Genomic DNA, 19,260 nt, shown 5'->3' with positions numbered 1-19,260 from the left:
TTAGCAATATACAAATGATATTGGGGGGGGGGAGAAAGATGGCCACCCTCATTGGTATATGGAGGTACATAGTACATATTTTTTTCTCAGGAAGGAACTGTATGTCGTGACATGTAGCTTCTGGGGAAATCATCTGGAGAGATTTTCAGATGTATATTCAACACATATGGCACTATCTAGCTGCTCCGAGTAGCTTAAAACAGATCCCTTGGATCAATGGTTCCCAACTATTGGTCCATGGATTCCAGCGGGTCTGCATAACCCAGCCATGAGGTCCACGGTATCAGGGCTTTTTTTCAGCCAGAACTCGCTGGAACTCAATTCTGGCACCTCTCAGCTGGGTGCCACTGCCATGAAGCATTCATCGCAAGTTCTGGCACCTCTTTTTCTAGAAAAATAGCACTGCTTGGCACCATTTGCATAACAAAAACAACCATATCAAAATTTTCAAAAGTAGGGAGTCCATGGCCTGGCTTTTTTTAAAAAAACCAGAGGGTCTGCACTCCTTAACTAATTGGGAACCACTGCTTTAGGTCATCTCATAATACTTTAAAATGATTTTTTTAAAAAAATTAAGCAATACTGATTTTTAAGGGTTTTTCAGCTTGGGTCTCATCTTGTAAACTTTATCTGCACTGTTAAAGACAGATCATCTAAGTCAAGCATCTTGAGAAGGTGATTCAGAACCTTGCAAAGACATAAAAGTGATCCAACTGAACTCCAACTGAACTCCAATCTTTGACTTCATTTCACTATGATTTATAAATGTTTCAGCCCTGTGCAAAACTGCACTAGAGTGCAATGGGGGAGGTAAAACTTGCATAGTCTGCTTTTTGTCTGTAATTTGATGACACACAGAGATGAAATGCAGAACTTTCAACCCTGTAATTAATGTTTGATAAATTACAGGTCTTATTTCATAAATTTATTGTTATGTTTACATTTGAGAAAATAATAAAAATCATTTGGGGAAAAAATTGGTATAATTTGTATTTCATAAATTTATTGTTATGTTTACATTTGAGAAAATAATAAAAATCATTTGGAAAAAAAAGATAAATTACAGGTCTTTTAGTCGCTTGATCAATTTCATTTTAATACGTCTTCCATATTATCAAAAGCTCAACATCAATGCCTTTCTGAAATGTTGAAGGAAGAGTATTTTCTTTTTCATTCTGTATTCCGTATATAGTGGCGCACACACAATGTATCGTTAAATTGTGGAATTCACTGCTAGAATATATGTAGTGATGGTCACTAATTTACACAGCTTCAAAAAGGGATGAAAGAAATTCATAGAGGATAAGGCTATCATGGGCAGGGTATAAATTTTATTATTGTTGTTGTTATTAGACTTGTTGGTCACTTTGTCATGATTAAAAAGCATCTCGTATTGTTCAACATTTGACAACCCTAATGGGCAGAAGCACTAGGCCCAACTTGTGTATTTGGTAACCTAGTCTCACTCACTGGAGTGGTGAGTGGGCTTGCACATTCCTGTGACCCTTGTGAGTGAAGCCGTCAGGAGTCTGGTATTCCCAGTAGGGTCACCCAAGGCAGTATGGTCAAAGGGGAGCAGTTAGACAAAGAATGATCCAAGAAGTCCTCAATGGCAGAACAGGCGGATGATAACAAGCAGTATGTTACAACGGCTGTGAAGGCAGATGAAGGCTGCAGCAGATAAAAATCTACCGGTCGTTGTGATACTCATGCCATTGGAGTAGACCAGGCATAGGCAAATTCGGCCCTCCAGATGTTTTGGGACTACAACTCCCATCATCCCTGACCACTGGTCCTGTTAGCTAGGGATGATGGGAGTTGTAGTCCCAAAACATCTGGAGGGCCGAGTTTGCCTATGCCTGGAGTAGAGCCTTACTGGAATGTGACTAATATTGTACAACAATTTGGGCATAATTTCTGAACTAGAAATTTGTGTTGGATGGAGCAGGTGGAAAAAGAAAGGAGATTACAGCAGGGAAAAAAGGTGATATCCACTACTGTTTTTTAAAAGTTCCTTTTTAACTTATCCATGTTAAAATTATAAATTATACTAAAAATAAATTATGGTACATACTATAGAACGAAAAAAAATGTAGTATAAACACTGACAACTGGGAAACACTGGCCTGTGAGAACAGCTTTTATCAAAGGTGTCATGGACTTTAAGATGATCGAACTCAGGACGAAAGGGAGAAACGTGCTAAGAGGAAGGCACACTTGGCAAATCCACACCGTGATCAGCTCCCACCTGGAAACCAATGTCCCAACTGTAGAAGGACGTGTGGATCCAGAATTGGCCTCCACAGTCACTTACGGACTGTTAAAACCGTGTTCATGGAAGACAATCTTACTTGGCTACGAGTGATCGCCAAAGAAGAAGAAGAAGAAGATTTGGCAACCTAGTAATTTAATATTATTTGGAACAATTAAACTTGTGATATACAGTGTTACCTCAGTTTACGAACAGTCCTGTTTACGAATGATTCGGTTTATGAACTCTGCAAAACCGGAAGTAGTGTTCCGGTTTAGAACAGAAGCCAAACGGTGAAAGGGCACTGGCGGCCGGAGGCCTCATTAGGGAAACCACGCCTTGGTTTAAGAATGGATGTGTTCTAAGAATGGACTTCAGGAATGGATTAAGTTCGTAAACCGAGGTTACCACTGTATTCACATAGAAAGCTTTTAAAAACATGTCTTGGACATCTTTATTCTATCCTTTTATTCTATTCTTTTAAAAGATAAGAAAACTGTGTTTTTAACTGGATTGAAAACTTGTGAGCTGTGCAGAACGGAATGTATCAACTTTGATAAGATATGGATAGCAACCAGAACGGAACTGTTATATTTTTCAGTGTGTTTGTTTGTGAGTGGTTTTTGCTTACTGGACACCTAAAAATGAAAGAAGCAAGTTTGGTCTGGCAGATGACCTATGTGAGCAATCTGAACTTTTGCTACTTTATGTTACAAACTTTGGCCCTAATCAAATAGAGGATGTCCCCTTTCATGTGAAGAGGACGATATTGAGACAACTCAATCGAGGAAGGTTGTTTCCACAACTGGATTTCTGGTTCCTATTGGATAAGGCAGGGCTTCACCATCCCTGGTGTGCACAAAGGCATTTCTGTCTCAGAGCCAGCTTGGAGAAGCCAATTGCGGAAGAAAGATTGTGGAAGAAAGGAAAATTCTGGAAGAATTGCAATTTTGGCAGAGAAGTCGAGGCAGAGAAGCCAATTTGGGACGGGGAAGGCGTAAGACTATGGAACTGAGAAGACCGAGGAGATCAATGGGGGGGGGGGAATATTGCAATTCACAAAGTATTACAATTCAGAGAAGTCTTAATATAGAGAAATGTGTCACCACCATTCACTTTCCCCTCTACTTCTGCAATTTGCAGGATCCTGGGGGGGGGGAGGGTGCATATCCCCCACCCTTGGGGTGTCTGAATTAAGGGTTTGTCTGTCGAGGTCAGATAATTCCATCACTTCAGTTTTGATTCCTCATTTCCAGGGTTATTCCTCTCTAGGGAGAGAACACCCTTGCTGTAACATTTAGCAAATAAAGCTGCGAACAATCATTTTCGGTCAGATTGTTTATCCCAATATCCTTGCATTTCCCATTAGCAAAGAAAAGATCCTGCGCTTTGTGTCCCAGGCCTGATTAACCTGGGCACGCACAGCAAAGCTGTTGTTTAAAGTTCACAATCTAGTTCCACCCCAACTGGAGTTCATGACAACTTGCTACCTCACAGCCTTCCAGCGACTTAAAACACTATTAAAAGCATAATTAATTATACCATAAAGCAGAATAAAACAACCCCCCATAACAGCTGCAGAAAGCTTTGACAGTGCACTAACAACAAAAGATCAATTTCAGTCTATCGAAAGCCTGAGGAGGGAGGGGGAGAAGATAAATATTTACCTGATGCTAAAAAGGATAGTTTTGGACAGGGAGCCACAACTGAAAAGCCCCTCTCCCTTGTCACCACCCTCGGAGGGGACTGTACATGACAACAGCATTCATTTTGACAACAACAACAATTTATTATACCCCGCCCATCTGGCTGGGTTCCCCCAGCCACTCTGGGCGGCGTCCAACAAAACATTAAAATACAGAAATCCATCAAACATTAAAAGCTTCCCTAAACAGGACTGCCTTCAGATGTCTTCTAAAGGTCTGGTAGTTGCTTTTCTCTTTGACATCTGATGGGAGGGGGTTCCACAGGGCGGGCGCCACTACTGAGAAGGCCCTCTGCCTGGTCCCCTGCAACTTGGCTTCTCGCAATGAGGGAACTGCCAGAAGGCCCTCGGAGCTGGACCTCAGTGTCCGGGCAGAACGATGGGGGTGGAGACGCTCCTTCAGGTATACTGGACCGAGGCCGTTTAGAGCTTTAAAGGTCAGCATGAACACTTTGAATTGTGCTCGAAAACGTACTGGGAGCCAATGTAGGTCTTTCAGGACCGGTGTTATGTGGTCTCGGCGGCCGCTCCCAATCACCAGTCCAGCTGCCGCATTCTGGGTTAGTTGTAGTTTCCGGGTCACCTTCAAAGGTAGCCTCACGTAGAGCGTATTGCAGTAGTCCAAGCGAGAGATAACTAGAGCATGCACCACTCTGGAGAGACAGTCTGCAGGCAGGTAGGGACTCAGCCTGCGTACCAGATGGAGCTGATAAACAGCTGCCCTAGACACAGAATTGACCTGTACCTTCATGGACAGCTGTGAGTCCAAAATGACTCCCGGGCTGCACACCTGGTCCTTCAGGGGCACAGTTACCCCATTCAGGACCAGGGAGTCCTCCACACCCGCCCGCCTCCTGTCCCCCACAAACAGTACTTCTGTCTTGTCAGGATTCAATCTCAATCTGTTAGCCGCCATCCCAATAACAGGGACACACTTGAGCAGGTCAGTCCTAGGGACTTTGAGTCCCTCAGATTGCAATACGATTTACTTCCAAAGAAATGCACAGGATTATAAACATGATTACTATCTATTTGCATGGGAGACATTTAATCAATCACTAAATATGGAAACGGGGCACCTGCAATATCAGATAGGAGCTCTGCTGGATCTCTTACAAGGCCTGTGTAGTACAGATTCCTGTTCCCCACGGGGCTCAGCTTACAGTGGAAGGTAACTCTGCTGGAGAGGAGGGAAGGGTCTTCTTCACTCAAAGCTCACAACATCAAAACAACAAAACGAAACAGGGCTAACATGGTGCTCATGGAGAAACAAAGGAATTCCAAAAGTCACAGGAGATATCTATGACACAACATATACCGTGATCTAATCTATACATCTTCCAAACATCGCTGTGAAGCATCAAGACAAAACCCACTCTCTCAAGAAAGTCGCCTCACATTCCTTCCCTTCTCTTCCTACTCAAGCACAGCAAGTGGCAAGCTAGTGATCTGAATTTCTAATATTCGTTTAGCCATCCTCTTGCTCCTCTTTTTCCTCCCCCATAAAGTATTATGGTTGATATTTCTAAGGAATGACCTAGTTTAATTTTAAAAGGAGTAGACTGGAATGCAGCATACTCACTTACTGCATATGGAAATGGGGCACCTGCAATATCAGTTAGGCGTTCTGCTGGATCTCTTACAAGGCCTGTGTAGTACAGATTCCTGCTCCCCACAGGGCTCAGCTTACAGTGGAAGGTAACTCTGTAAACTGCCTCTTGCTTTTGTGTCTTAAATATACCTATGTAAGTAGCTATTAGGAGGACTCTGACCCTCCCAGCAAGTGACTCATTAGCTTCCCAACTCAGTAGGCGTCTCTAAAATGGGAGACCTCTGCCTGGGCTTTACCACTAGGAAACAGGGCAAGGCTCATATGAAAGAATATTTCTCTATCCCACAACCACCACTAGTATAACTAGCCCTCAAAACGCTCTCCCCAGAAAAGAAAAAAAACTAGACTTGAAGGACAAGAGTTATATTCTGTCAGGGACTGATCAGATGGGGAGGAGTGGTGAAGGCTGCCAATCCAAGAGGGTTCCGAGGTGGGGGCAGATGAAGATGGCATGGACCCATGTTTGGTGTGTGTGTGTGTGTGTGTGTGTGTGTGTGTGTGTGTGGCAAACAAGACACACCCCAGAAGAAGAAAAGAAGAGCTGGGAAACAATGGACAGTGAGGAACAGGAGCAGGCTAAGAGATGCACTAGTCCTGAACAGAGATAGGAGTCAGGTGTGTTAGATACAGTACAGAAACCAGCTGACAGGGTAACTGGGTATGAGGTGACAGAAAAAATGAGTCTTTTAGCAAGGTGTGCTGGGAAGAATAAAGGAGAGAGAAAAAAGACTGGGACCCATCTTGGGCAGGCTGGCTGAAGGCAGCCTTGGACTGCAAGTCTGCATTGCTGTGGGGGATAAGCAGCCCTTGAAAGGACCATGCGGTAAGATCTGGACTCCCTCCATGCAGACTGAAGGTCTAAATAAAAGTGAATAAACCCTATTTCTTACAGCTATGACAGTCTCGCTGTGTCTTAATGCTCCAAAGAGACACAAACCCTGGGTGAATGCCTGGAATGCCCCTGGAATCTTGCTATCACTCGGCAGAGAGAGGAAGAGGCTTTTGTAACAACAATTTTATTGCTGGTTTGTGTTATATTATTTTGCTGCTATGGTTTGTGGTTGCTGCCTTATTGTGAGCTGTTATGAGCACACCTCTATGCAGAAAAGTGGTTTTGAAATACAGTGGTACCTCGGGTTAAGAACTTAATTAGTTGTGGAGGTCCGTTCTTAACCTGAAACTGTTCTTAACCTGAGGTACCACTTTAGCTAATGGGGCCTCCTGCTGCTGCTGTGCTGCCGCCGCACAATTTCTATTCTCATCCTGAAGCAAAGTTCTTAACCCAAGGTACTATTTCTGGGTTAGCAGAGTCTGTAACCTGAAGCGTCTGTAACCTGAAGTGTCTGTAACCCAAGGTACCACTATAATTGTAATTAGAAAATTAAATTAACTCAGGAGTGGCTAAACTGTGGTAATGAAAAGTAAATGCATTTACTAATACGTGTTGTTGTTGTTTAGTCGTTTAGTCGTGTCCGACTCTTCGTGACCCCATGGACCAGAGCAAGCCAGGCACTCCTGTCTTGCACTGCCTCCCGCAGTTTGGTCAAACTCATGTTCGTAGCTTCGAGAACACTGTCCAACCATCTCGTCCTCTGTCGTCCCCTTCTCCTAGTGCCCTCAATCTTTCCCAACATCAGGGTCTTTTCCAGAGAGTCTTCTCTTCTCATGAGGTGGCCAAAGTATTGGAGCCTCAACTTCACGATCTGCCCTTCCAGTGAGCACTCAGGGCTGATTTCCTTCAGAATGGATAGGTTTGATCTTCTTGCAGTCCATGGGACTCTCAAGAGTCTCCTCCAGCACCATAATTCAAAAGCATCAATTCTTCGGCGATCAGCCTTCTTTATGGTCCAGCTCTCACTTCCATAAATCACTACTGGGAAAACCATAGCTTTAACTATATGGACCTTTGTAGGCAAGGTGATGTCTCTGCTTTTTAAGACGCTGTCTAGGTTTGTCATTGCTTTTCTCCCAAGAAGCAGGCGTCTTTTAATTTCATGACTGCTGTCACCATCTGCAGTGATCAAGGAGCCCAAAAAAGTAAAATCTCTCACTTCCTCCATTTCTTCCCCTTCTATTTGCCAGGAGGTGATGGGACCAGTGGCCATGATCTTGGTTTTTTTGATGTTGAGCTTCAGACCATATTTTGCGCTCACCCTCATTAAAAGGTTCTTTAATTCCTCCTCACTTTCTGCCATCAAGGTTGTGTCATCTGCATACCTGAGGTTGCTGATATTTCTTCCGGCAATCTTAATTCCGGCTTGGGATTCATCTAGTCCAGCCTTTCGCATGATGAATTCTGCATATAAGTTAAATAAATAAGCAGGGAGACAATATACAACCTTGTCGTACTCCTTTCCCAATTTTGAACCAATCAGTTGTTCCATATCCAGTTCTAACTGTAGCTTCTTGTCCCACATAGAGATTTCTCAGGAGACAGATGAGGTGATCAGGCACTCCCATTTCTTTAAGAACTTGCCATAGTTTGCTGTGGTCGACACAGTCAAAGGCTTTTGCATAGTCAATGAAGCAGAAGTAGACATTTTTCTGGAACTCTCTAGCTTTCTCCATAATCCAGCGCATGTTTGCTATTTGGTCTCTGGTTCCTCTGCCCCTTCGAAATCCAGCCTGCACTTCTGACATCCTGGGCATCAGTGAACTAAAATGGAAGGGAATGGGCGAATTCAGTTTGGATGACTATCATATCTACTACTGTGGGCAAGAATCCCGTAGTAGAAATGGAGTGGCCCTCATAGTCAACAAAAGAGTGGCAAAAGCTGTAATGGGATGCAATCTCAAAAATGACAGAATGATCTCGATACGAATCCAAGGCAGACCTTTTAACATCACAGTAATCCAAGTTTACCGTGTTTCTCATATTTTAAGGCATCCCTAAAAAATAAGGCATGGCAGGATTTTCAAGACCTGGCGAAATATAAGGCATACCCCAAAAATAAGACATGAGCAGGACCCGGCAAGGGCAGCAGTGCGCGCTTTGCCGAGCCCCGACTGAGCGGGAGCTGGCAAAGGCAGCAGCGCGCGCTTTGCCGAGCTCCAACGGAGCGGAAGCCGGCAAAGGCAGCTTTGCCGAGCACCAAGCCGGCGGTGGGCTGCTGCTTTCCCGCTCAATTTCGACAATACTGCCACAAGCGAAAGGACGCAATGACGATGCCACTACTCACGACACTACTTTCACTTCCACCCTCCTTCTGGGATGGTCCATCCGACCCCACCTAAGGGCGGGCTTAATGCGGGGGCCTCGAGCCGCCATGTTGGATTTAACCACCAGGATTGTTCTAACGAGGGGGTGGGATGTGAAGCGAGCTTTACCTCAAGACCGAAACGCCTAATTCCTAGGGGAAAGCCTAACTGGGCGTTAACCTATAGCAAACCCTGTCCTAGCCCATTAACATAGGAGATTAACATATACAACCCAGTAAGACACCGCTTTTGGAATCCGTTCCTCCCCCCCTCCTGTGCCGAGTTGGTCCCTGCCCCCTCTCGCGAGACTCACCGCCGGGTCTGCTCTTGCGCACATGGCCCGGTGAGAGGGAGCCTCCCCTGCGCGCGCGTCTGCGCTCACCCTCCCCCCTCCCTCCCCCTTTTCGGCCCAGCGCGCCGCCTTGCCTGTTCGTGCGCCGCGCGTGTGAGGCGAGCGGGAAGGCCGCGCAGCCCCCCATGCAGGAGACCCAGGAGAGCCTGGTGGCCGCCGAGAACCCCACCACCGCTCTTCCCGCCCAGGACGAGGGGCCCGGAGGAGGAGAGCCCAGCGGCGGAGGAGGAGAAGGAGAAAGAGGCGGCAGCAGCAGCGGCGACTCAGAGGCCGAGCTGCTGGACGGGCCTTCCGCGGAGGAGCCTGTGGGGAAGAAGGAGCTGGAGCCCGAAAAAGGCGGCAGTGAGGAGAAGGAGGAGGAGGAGAAGCCGCGAAGCAGCAGCCCGCCGCCGGCTTGGAGCTCGAGCCGGCAAAGGTACCGTAGCAGCGGCGCTTTGCCGAGCTCCAACAGAGCGGGAGCTGGCAAAGGCAGCAGCGCGCACGTTGCCGAGCTCCAAGCCAGCGGCGGGCTGCTGCCTTTGCTGGTTCCCGCTCAGTCGTGGCTCGGCAAAAAATAAGACACCCCCGAAAATAAGCCATAGGCTTATTTTCTTGAGTAAAAAATATATAAGACATGTCTTAAAATATGAGAAACACGGTATGCACTAACTACCGGTGCTGAAGAAAGTGAAATTGACCAATTCTATGAAGACTTACAACACCTTCTAGAAATGACACCAAAGAAGGATGTTCTTCTCATTACAGGGGATTGGAATGCTAAAGTAGGGAATCAAGAGATAAAAGGAACAACTGGCAAGTTTGGCCTTGGAGTTCAAAATGAAGCAGGGCAAAGGCTAATAGAGTTCTGTCAAGAGAACAAGCTGGTCATCACAAACACTCTTTTCCAACAACACAAGAGACGACTCTACACATGGATATCACCAAATGGGCAGCATCGAAATCAGATTGATTATATTCTCTGCAGCCAAAGATGGAGAAGCTCTATACAGTCAGCAAAAACAAGACCTGGAGCTGACTGTAACTCAGATCATCAGCTTCTTATAGCAAAATTCCAGCTTAAACTGAAGAAAGTAGGAAAAACCACTGGGCCAGTAAGATACAATCTAAATCAAATCCCTTATGAATACACAGTGGAAGTGAGGAACAGGTTTAAGGATTTAGATCTGGTGCACAGAGTGCCTGAAGAACTATGGATGGAGGCTCGTAACATTATACAGGAGGCAGCAACGAAAACCATCCCAAGGAAAAGGAAATGCAAGAAAGCAAAATGGCTGTCCAACGAGGCCTTACAAATAGCAGAGGAGAGGAGGCATGCAAAATGTAAGGGAGATAGGGAAAGATACAGGAAACTGAATGCAGATTTCCAAAAAATAGCAAGGAGAGACAAGAGGGCCTTCTTAAATGAGCAATGCAAAGAAATAGAGGAAAACAATAGAACGGGGAAAACGAGAGATCTGTTCAAGAAAATTGGAGATATGAAAGGAACATTTCGTACAAAGATTACCATAATAAAGGACAAAAGTGGTAAGGACCTAACAGAAGCAGAAGACATCAAGAAGAGGTGGCAAGAATACACAGAGGAATTATACCAGAAAGATATGGAGGACTCGTACACCCCAGGTAGTGTGGTTGCTGACCTTGAGCCAGACATCTTGGAGAGTGAAGTCAAATGGGCCTTAGAAAGCACTGCTAATAACAAGGCCAGTGGAAGTGATGATATTCCAGCTGAACTATTTAAAATTTTAAAAGATAATGCTGTTAAGGTGCTACACCCAATATGCCAGCAAGTTTGGAAAACTCAGCAATGGCCAGAGGATTGGAGAAGATCAGTCTACATCCCAATTCCAAAGAAGGGCAGTGCCAAAGAATGCTCCAACTACCGCACAATTGCACTCATTTCACACGCTAGCAAGGTTATGCTTAAAATTCTACAAGGCAGGCTTAGGCAGTATGTGGACCGAGAACTCCCAGAAGTGCAGGCTGGATTACTAATACGTATAAAGCTTTAAAGAAAAACAGGAGCCACCAAGTGGTAGAGGCTGGTAGTGTTTAATAGGACTCTACCAGTCTAGGCAGCACCATCTTAACCAGGTGCATTTCCTAACTTTCATCGGTTCTCTTGCTTGCTTATTTTCAGCTACACTAACTTCAAGATATTCCCTTGAGCCTCTGTTGAGGACCAGCATCTAAACCACTTTAAAGGTTTAATTCAAACTGTGTGGAGTCTTCTTGGGTTTACGAACTCAAATAGAATTGCTGAATTCTATATATACAGTACAGTAAAGAGACAAATTGCTTTGCCCTGGATTACTATTATTGCTGCCCTTTATTAACTAACTAACTAACTAACTAACTAACTAACTAACTAACTAACTAACTAACTAACCAACCATTGGCTCCTATATTACTTCCAGTATTGCATTCCCAGCAATGTTATACTGAGTTTTGCAACTAGGATGGGACATACTGTAAAATATATGCCAACATTTCAGTGAGTCTCCCTGCCCCCGTAATGGTAGTTCTGTCCATGCCGTAACTATGCAGCAGTGCTCTGTGCCAGCTCACCTGTTTGTATTCTTTTGTCGGCAGCATTTTTTTGTCTTTTCAACAAACCCTTTGGGGAGTTTTAATTGGGTAATTAATTCATTTTGAATAAAATAAAATAAATATTTTAGGTTAAAATAAATATTTACCTATATGCATCAACAGCAGCCAGAACAATAATCACTAAAGGACCCACTATTCCAACGAAGGGGGAATGGATAAGCTTTGTGAATATCTGGAACTGGCAAAATTAACAGACTTGATACGACACAAATTGAAAGACAAGATTAAAAACCAGTGGGAATGCCTAAATGAATATTTAAGGAAACCAGGATTGGGAAATAGAACATGGTTGTGCCTAGATTAACTGTACAGGACTTGAAAATGAGGAAAATATAGAGTTAAAATCTTTTTTGTTTACAATGATGTAATGAGTGGGAAAAGACAGTACGATGAAGTAATGAATTGTTAAATATCTGTGTGGAAAGCGGCGGAAGTGCTGTAGGAAATAATGAGTATACGTTATGTTTGACTGTTGATTCAGTCTTTTTTTTCTAATTAATTATTTTTCAAACAGTTTTTTTCTTTTGTTCTTTACTTTATTCTTCTTTTTTATTTCTTTTTCTGTTTTTCTATTCTCCTTTTTTTCTTTTTCTCTCTCTGTCTTTTGCTGACTTCTTTCTGCAGCTGTCTTTCTGTGTTACAACTTTGATAGAGGAGATAATGAAATGATCCGATTTCGAATATCGTGTAATTTTTAATGTATGTATTTTTCTTGTGATACAAATTAAATCTTTAATAAAAATATTAATTTTTTTTATAAAAAAATTCATTTTGGAATTTTGGAAGTGCCCTGAATTTATCACTGTGTTTTTGAATTTTTGTTGGGCAACTTTTAATATGGAAGAAATCAAATTACAAAAGATGTGTTCCTAACTGGATTAAACCTTCATGCTCATTTATTGTAAAAAGATCACAGTTCTTTATTAATCCTCTTTGCATCTGTGCACCTTGACTGAAATACTTCCAAAACAAACAAAAAAGGCACCAGAGTTGATCTTACACCAGGTAAAGTTTGTTCTGTATTTCCCTTATTACCAGTTGTATCTTTCTACAAAAAGTGGTGCCGGAGCTCACCATGAACGAGGCCTCCCTTGTTCTCTTAGAATGACAATGGCGCCCACCTGAGAGGTGCCAGAACTGAGTCCCAGTGAGTTCCGGCTGAAAAAAAGCCCCACTTATTGCCTCTCTAACTGCATTCAATTGAATTATTACATTCTCTTTATTTCCCCATATCCATTCATTTAGGAATACCAGTGGAAGTAGATAAATAGGTACCACTCCGGTGGGAAGGTAAACGGCGTTTCCGTGTGCTGCTCTGGTTCACCAGAAGTGGCTTTGTCCTGGAAGCTGTACACCGGCTCCCTCGGCCAGTAAAGTGAGATGAGCGCCGCAACCCCAGAGTCGTCCATGACTGGACCTAACAGTCAGGGGTCCCTTTACCTTTACCATTTTGGGATACTTAATCTTCTACCCTGTGAGACCTTGGCTACTTAACCTGGGATGTGGAGAGATTTCAGTCTGGGCCATATTGTGTTTGTAGAGATCAGTGTGGGATGGTGTGGTCGCGGGTGTTTCTGGGTGTGAGTGGGCCAGGATGTTGCGGTAGGAGGTGCATGAGTTATTTCCGGGTGTGATCCACTGCACACCTAACCAGTGCATGGCACTGTCATATTCCATAACTAAAGGAATAGGCATTGCATATAACAGTCTGCAAACAGTACAGCCCTGGCAAACTTCAGAAATAGATCTCTGCCTGCCATGCCTTATTTTGCCAGCAGAGACTAACAAATTGCATTATGCATTTACAAATCTCAGTATTTTTTTTGGCTTCTTAGAATTCCCACGTGACAGCGGGTACTTTCTACTAATATCCATGCCTTTAAAAATGTGAACATAGTGGTGGCAAAAAAACCCCACAAAACCCTATGCATGCTTGCACTGCCTTGGAACATGCCAGAATGAATACATGTTTTTGCGCCACCATGTTGAGAAAGAGGATATGAAGCAGCGTCCTTAAACATATCAAAGAAGAAGAAGATAGGGAGGGAGTTGGCCAGGGTTTCAATTTCTGTTTGCTTTCTTGGAAGATGACATTCTTAGCACATGGTTTGAGGTTATTGGATCAGCAAGTACTTATGTGGCAATTTGGAGAACATAATTTGTTATTTCACATTTGATGTGGTAGGGTAGGGAGGTTCCTTCAGATGTGCTAGATATGGTAACACCGCGAGTATCGCAAACAAGCTCAGCATTTCCTCTTGCATGAGCATAGGTGGGGTTTTTGGATCTCTATCAAATCACTTAATAATAATAATAATAATAATAATAATAATAATAATAATCACCATCATTGTCAGAGGGTCGTCGTGGCTCTAGAGTAACTCCGCCTGAGTCCAGTTTGTCTTCAAAGACGTTTATTGTGCTATTTATTTACAGTGTAGAGACAGCTTAAAACATGACCTCTCATCCCGACTCAGAATCCGGCAATGGCGTACGTCTGTTCCTACGCCAGCAAAGTAGTCTGGGCACCCCAAAACGCTGCCCCCTTGACCTGTGTTGCGGCGCTCTCCTTACTTCTGGCGCTGAAAGGAGTGGTGCCCTTTCAGCTTCCTCCCTCAGCAGTCGGTGCCCTGGCTCTGCAGTATCCCCAAGCGTCTGCCTGCATCCCTCCGCCTCCGAGCTTTCCCATTGTTCCTCCCCGTGATTTCTCTCCTCCTCCGAGTCTCTCCCTCCCCTTCTGGCTGCTTCAGAACCGCTGGTGCTCTCTGTACTTGACGAGGTGGACATCAGGATGATGGGGGCTGGATCCCTGTAGGGAGTCACCCTTACATCCATCAATAGTGATCATCATCATCATCATCATCATTTATTTGTATCTCGCCCTCCCTGGACAAAACTGGGCTCATCAAATATATAACATTGGTATAAAATCAAACAACTGTGCTTAAAATATCCTAGCGAACTGCCAAAGTATTTCTTTCCATGACGTAGAAAATCAGGTACAGTAATAATAAGTGTGTTTGTATACAGTGGCAGCTGGTGCTCATTAGGGTCCATAGGGCAGAAGACAGGGAGAACCAACATTAAGAGGGGTCAGAGCCAATGACAGGCAGAGCAAGCTAGTGGTTCATTTTGTCCTCCTCTTCCTGCTGAGTTCTACAAGGGAAACATTGAGACTAATGAGACCCAAACCATAGAAATTCATTATGGTTTCAGACCAGGCTTAGATCTCGCTCTACAATTCTGTGAAATCTAAGCATCTCCCCAGGCAGTCTTGTTGTTGTTTAATCATCTTAGTCGTGTTCAACTCTCCATGACCCCATGAACCAGAGCATGCCTTGGAAACTCTCACTTTCTTCTCAAAGCTTCTTCTTTTTGTGTCCATTGAGTTTTCTTGGCAAAATACTGGAGTGGTTTGCCAGTTCCTTCTCCAGGTGGATCACATTTAGTCTAAACCAGGCTTCCTCAACCTCGGCCCTCCAGATGTTTTGAGACTACAATTCCCATCATCCCTGACCACTGGTCCTGCTAGCTAGGGATCATGGGAGTTGTAGGCCAAAAACATCTGGAGGGCCGAGGTTGAAGAAGCCTGGTTTAGACTAAATGTGATCCACCTGGAGAAGGAACTGGCAAACCAGGAAGGTTGAGGAAGCCTGGTCTAAACTCTCCACTATGACCTGTCCATCTTGGGTGGCCCTGCACGGCATAGCTCATAGCCCCTTCGCCATGACAAGGCAGTGATCCATGAAGGGCCCCAGACAGTTAGGCAACACTAAAAACATTGCATGTGCCAATTCACTTTTCTTGGGCCAAGATGGAAGCAGAAAGGCAGCCTTCTGCAAATTGGATCAGTTGACCCAAAGGTGCTCCCACAGTGGCATGACCAGGAATATAAAAGGAACCGTTCAAAGACTACCATGTTCAGTGGCTCTTCAATCGAGCAGAAAGCTGCTCCTTAAGGGCTTAAACTGAGAAGCCTCTACACCAAATGGAAAGGAGGCTTACTAGAGTTGACATTCACAGAAGCAAATGCTGGCAACTTTGCGTAAAGGTAAAGGGACCCCCGACCATTAGGTCCAGTTGTGACCGACTCTGGGGTTGCACGCTCATCTCACATTATTGGCAGAGGGAGCCAGTGTACAGCTTCCAGGTCATGTGGCCAGCATGACAAAGCTGCTTCTGGCAAACCAGAGCAGCACACGGAAACGCCGTTTACCTTCCTGCCAAAGCGGTACCTACTTATCTACTTGCACTTTGATGTGCTTTCGAACTGCTAGGTTGGCAGGAGCAGGGACCGAGCAACCCTGTCGCGGGGATTCGAACTGCCGACCTTCTGAAAATTATTACCATAAATGGCCTCAAAAGTTTTGCTTTTTAATATATCTTTTTAGCAGCACCTCCTCCTGTGCCCAGCCACATAAAAGGAGCTGTGAGCTCAAATCCAATTTGCACCCCAAGTACAGTAGATTTGCCTGGGGGCAGGGATTAAATTTGCATCTTGCAAATCCGTAACATTCTTTGGTTTCAAATAAACAAAAGGTGCCTTTTCCAAGCCACTCTCTTGAGAACTGGGCAGTTGGAAGGGACCCCCAAGGGTCCTCTAGACCAACCCCCTCCAGTGCAGGAATCACAGCACAAGCATCTCTCACAAAACAAGTTTGTTCCATCTTCCCTGTGAACAACCCTTCAGATACAACAGAACCATTCACAGAGTTGGAAGGGAACCACCAGGGTCATCTAGTCCAACCCCTTGCATTGCAGGAATCTTTTGCCCAACATGGGGCTTGAAACCACACCCCTGAGATTAAGAGTCTCATGCTTTACTGACTGAGGTTTGTTTATGTTTCCTGTTTTCTTTTCCCAAGCAGAGATAAAGTGTAAGCGTGGTGTCAGCTACCTAAAAAAAGTCAACAACTCTGGGGAACCTTGGGGTTCCCCCCCTATAAAAGGTCGACAACTATGGGAAAGGGATCTTTGCACCACGGCGCCGGATATGCTTAAGACGGCCCTGTTCCCCCTAGTGCTTCATTTTAATTTATTTTTGACATCTAAGCAAATATCTACATCCCCACCCCTCTTCTTTCTATTCTGCTGCATTGGTGGTTGTGTTTCAATTTTTGTTTTCCCTCCCGTTTTCCCTTATTTATAATAAAATTTTGGTTTCATTTGCCTTTTCCGTGCTGAAATGTTACAACCTAGCGACCATGGCTTGCCCCCCCCCCCTAGTTTTGATCCTGGGTACGCCCCTGGTGGGGGCAATGTTCTGGTGCCCTGTGTACACAAGTGACAATCACATAAATTGGGTGCACCCTCTAAACACCCTTTAATTGCCCTCTCTGCCACTCTCTTCCCAATCCAGATTAAAAATACTGTATGAAAAATGCAACTTCAACTGGAATTCAAGCTCTGGGGTTGGCAGGAGGCTGGAAAAGTGGTGGCGGTGGCAGCTACTGTACACACCAGCAGTTAGGTTGGGAGGCTGAGCAGCCTAACCAAGTCCTATGCCTCCAGTCTCTTCTCTGCCCTCACCAAAGTCCTCTTCGGGTTCCGGGGAAGGGTGTTCTCACAAGCCACAAGGACTCTCCAGTTCTCTCCCTCCATTTCCAAGTATGAATTAAATAAATTATTTCCCGGCATTGTGTCTACACGGTCACGTGTGAGCCAATTGTGTGGATGCCTGTATGTTATTACCCCTAGAATAGGTTTTCAAAACAACAGGTCTGTGAGCCCTGTGCTGGTGACTTTGGACGAGCAGCCTACTTTTCAAAGGAGTTACACATGACGCAGGTAAGTTTTTGGAAGTATCTAGACAGAAAAGCAACTACTCACCCTAGCCTCCACAGCAGAAGGCACACACAGCCTTCTGGAATGACTGCTTGAAGAAACCCTAGCCCAGTTGAATGTGGGTGTGTATACGTATGTATATTTTTAACCAAGGAGGCTACCTAAACCGAAACTACTCACACTGTGTCCACATTGCAAAGCGTGGTTTCTCATATTTAATTAACCTTATTGGTGTGTGTGTGTGTGTGTGTGTGTGTGTGTGAAAATTTAGAGCCTTTTGTGGCCTCCTGTGTTTTGCAAAGTTGCTTAAGGAAACAAGTAGGTAGCCGTGTTGGCCTGCCGTAGTCAAAAAAAAACAAAAAACCTTCCAGTAGCACCTTAGAGACCAACTATGTTTGTTATTGGTATGAGCTTTCGTGTGCACGCACACTTCTTCAGATATCTGGTATCTGAAAAGATAGGAAAAGCAAAGGAGCCTCACCACAGACTGTGGTGTGAAAGGCCATTCGTTGGCCATTGCTGCAGGACACGGCCAGCCGAAAACCTTCTGGTAGCTGAGGTGAACCACAAAACGGCACCCACTCCTCCTCACCAGGGAAGGTGGTGTGAGTTAGAGATCGACATCAGGAACAGGAGATGAAGATCTCTATCGGGATCTGCTGCCCTGTGGATCCTGTCGCACCTTAGTTGACATCATGGTTTGCCGACCCTGCTATTTATTTATTTATTCGTTAATTATTGAGACCTTTTTATTGCAATGCAAATGCAAGCCCAGTGCAAATACATCTCTGTAGGTACTGTGCCACCGCGAAGGCTGAATATGTGGCTGCAAGAGCTGCAGCCTATAGATGGACATGCAACAAACCTAGACATGCAACAAATAGATGGACATGCAACAAACCTGTTTTTGCTGCCTTCCTGCTACAACCTAAAATATGGCTGGTGTTCCAAGTTCAGCTTGGGGGGCCCATGAGTTGTTGAAAACTGCACACCATCACTGGATCACAGGGCAGCTGCCTTAGACTGAGTATCCCTCAGGTGGGCGCCATTGCCATTAAAAATAAGAGAACAAGGGAGGTGTTCATGGTGAGTTCCGGCACCTCTTTTTCTAGAGAAATAGCGCTGGCTCTTCCCCATCTTTATCTTCCTGGGCAGGCTACCTGTGGAAGCAGAGCTAGGAATCTTAATATTTCCGATGTGGAATGTTTGGCTTATATGCCAAAACAGCACTATCCACACATACCAGGAAAGTATCAGCAGACTTTTGGTAAACCCGGTTTCTTTAAAAACCTTAAGGCAGCGTCATGGAGAAGATCAAGCACATTTGTTGATAGGAAATCTTGAGAAGTGAACCATTTGAAAAAGGACCTCTACACAGTGTTAAAAACACTGCATTTAAATTAGCTGTTAAGTACAGTGGTACCTCGCAAGACGAATGCCCTGCAAGATGAATTTTTCGCAAGACGAATGCGTCTTGCGATCTGATGGTGACTTGCAAGACGAACTCGTTTTGTGAAAAATTCGTCTTGCGAATCGCGGTTTCCCATAGGAATGCATTGAAATTTAATTAATGTGTTCCTATGGGCAAAAAAAAGAAAAAAAGAAATTTCAATGCATTCCTATGGGAAACCGTGATTCGCAAGACGAATTTTTCACAAAACGAATTGACTCGCGGAACAAATTAAATTTGTCTTGCAAGGCACCACTGTATAGGTCTGAAATTACCTGCATAAATATTTCTCAGACAGTGA

General features: G+C 44.5%; 1 protein-coding gene across 3 annotated transcripts in view; it reads right to left on the bottom strand.

Annotated features, from left to right (window-relative positions):
• ASAH2 (N-acylsphingosine amidohydrolase 2) overlaps positions 1 to 5,683 on the bottom strand; it is a 39,824-nt gene extending 34,141 nt beyond the window's left edge. Inside the window, exon 1 of one of the 3 annotated variants that reach the window (XM_035137920.3) lies at positions 5,539 to 5,683. The gene's annotated coding sequence lies outside the window, so the exon portion shown is untranslated. The remainder of the gene's footprint in view (positions 1 to 5,538) is intronic. The other 2 variants (XM_035137921.3, XM_088670319.1) reach the window with 2 other exon arrangements.
• Between the last annotated feature and the right edge of the window lie 13,577 nt (positions 5,684 to 19,260).

The sequence above is a fragment of the Zootoca vivipara genome, chromosome 5, assembly GCF_965207765.1.
Source record: "Zootoca vivipara chromosome 5, rZooViv2.hap1.1, whole genome shotgun sequence".
NCBI lineage: Eukaryota > Metazoa > Chordata > Lepidosauria > Squamata > Lacertidae > Zootoca > Zootoca vivipara.
Note: the sequence above shows the minus strand (reverse complement) of the source record. Positions and strands in the feature narration are given on the sequence as shown.